Source organism: Palaemon carinicauda, chromosome 20 (genome assembly GCF_036898095.1).
Source record: "Palaemon carinicauda isolate YSFRI2023 chromosome 20, ASM3689809v2, whole genome shotgun sequence".
NCBI classification, from domain to species: Eukaryota; Metazoa; Arthropoda; class Malacostraca; order Decapoda; family Palaemonidae; genus Palaemon; species Palaemon carinicauda.
Genome location: NC_090744.1, coordinates 61,718,434 through 61,720,933, shown reverse-complemented (window position 1 = coordinate 61,720,933; position 2,500 = coordinate 61,718,434).

Below are 2,500 nucleotides of genomic sequence, written 5' to 3'. Positions count from 1 at the left end.
AATAGTTAATTAACATGGTGCATCAATAGTTATTATATAGATAGATAGTATATTTCATCTCAAAAAACATATATCTCTCACAAATTACAGGAAATGACAGAGGAAACGTTTAGCTGATACTCCAAAGCTACGACTGAAAACATCGAGCATAGGAAAGGAAAAGCGTGAAAATGCAAAATATAATATTGACAATATTATTATTATTATTATTATTATTATTATTATTATTATTATTATTATTATTAGCCAAGCTACAACCCTAGTTAGGAAAGCAAGATGCTATGAGCCGAAGGGCTTCAACAGGAAAAAAACAGCCCAGTGAGGAGAGGTAATAAGGAAATAAATAAATAATGAGAATAAATTAACAATATATCATTCTAAAAACAGTAACAGCGTTAAAACAGATATGTTTTATGAAAACTATTAACAACGTCAAAAACAGATATGTCATATATAAACTATAAAAAGACTCATGTCCGCCTGGTCAACAAAAAAGCATTCGCTCCAACTTTGAATTTTTGAAGTTCTACTGATTCAACTACCCGATTAGGAAGATCATTCCACAACTTGGTAACAGCTGGAATACAACTCCTAGAATACTGTGTAGTATTGAGCCTCATGATGGAGAAGGCCTGGCTATTAGAATTAACTGCCTGCCTATATTACGAACAGGATAGAATTGTCCAGGGAGATCTGAATGTAAAGGATGGTCAGAGTTATAAATAATCTTGTGCAACATGCATAATGAACTAATTGAACGACAGTGCCAAAGATTAATATCTAGATCAGGAATGAGAAATTTGATAGACCGTAAGTTTCTGGCCTACAAATTAACATGAGAATCAGCAGCTGAAGACCAGACAGGAAAACAATACTCAAAACAAGGTAGAATGAAAAAATTAAAACACTTATTCAGTATAGAGTGATCACCAAAAATCTTGTAATACTTTCTCAATAAGCCATTTTTTTTTTTTTTTTTGCAATTGAAGAAGACATAGACCTAATGTGTTTCTCAAAAGTGAATTTACTGTCGAAAATCTCACCTAAAATTTCAAAAGTCATACAAATTTAAAGAAACATTATCAATACTGAAAACCGGATGTTGAGGAGCCACCGTCCTTGACCTACTAGCAATCATACTTTGAGTTTTGTTAGGATTCAACTTCATACCACATAATTCGCACCATGCACTGATTTTAGCTAAATCTCTGTTAAGGGATTCACCAACCACAGATCTACATTAAGGGGATGGAATTGATGCAAAGAGAGTAGCATCATTTGCATATGCAACAAGCTAGTTTTCTAGGTCAAACCACGTGTCATGTGTATATAGTATGAAAAGTAAAAGGTCGAGAAGACTACCCTGTGGAACACCGGATATCACAACCTATACTCTCTATGATGCCCATCAACAACAACTCTTTGAGATCTATTACTTAAAAAATCAATAATAATGCTAAGAAACGACCCACTCACTCATAACTTTTTGAGTTTGAAAAAAAAGGGCCTCATGATTAACACGGTCAAAGGCAGCACTAAAATCAAGGCCAATCATACGAACTTCCTGACCACAATCAAGGGATTTCTGTACAGCATTGGAGATTGTAAGAAGGGCATCACATGCTCCAAGGCCTTTATGAAAACCAAATTGCAAACTAGGGAATAGATGATTACCTTCAGCAAACTAACTGAGACATTTTGCCAGAAGACGTTAAAACATTCTAGAGGGTATGGGAGTTATGGAAATAGGGCGGTAATCAGTGGGACTTGAGCTACCACAAATACATTTAAATCGAGGAGTAACATTACCAATTCTCCAACAAGTGTTAAAAGCTCCTCTTCTTGCTAACTTGCGCAAAATAACAGAAAACTTTGGAGCTAAGAAATCTGCTGTCTTTATAAAAAACAAAGAAAAGATACCAATTGTGTCTACACCTCCATAATCATCAAGGTCCACCAACAGACCTTTAATCTTACGAGATCGAAAAGCCAAACTAGTTAGTTTAGCCTCAGGAAAACAGGAATGAGGAAGTTCAAGTTTTTCATTACTCTGTTTACTGTCAAAAACATCAGCCAAAACGGTTGCCTTTTCCTTTGGACAGTGAGTGACTGAGCCATCTGGTTTATGTAAAGGAGGAACTGTTGCATCTATACCAAAGAGTGCATATTTAAGGGTAGACCACCATTTATGATCCTGAGTTGTACCAGAAAGGGTTTTTTACAGTTAAATTGTACTCCTTTTCAGTTGGTGCATAAACTCTCTGAGCAAAAGCTCGAAGCTGAGTATAGTTGTTCCAGGTCAAATCTGAATCTATTACCCTTCCAAAGATGATAGGCCTCCTGCTTCTCCAAATAAGCACGTCTACAATCATCATTAAACCACGGTTTGTCCTTCAATTGGTACCTCAGCACACGAGAAGGGATACGCCTATCAATTACGTTGACTAGATTCTCATTGAAAGGGACAACAGTATCTACACTACTATAAAATTGTGACCAA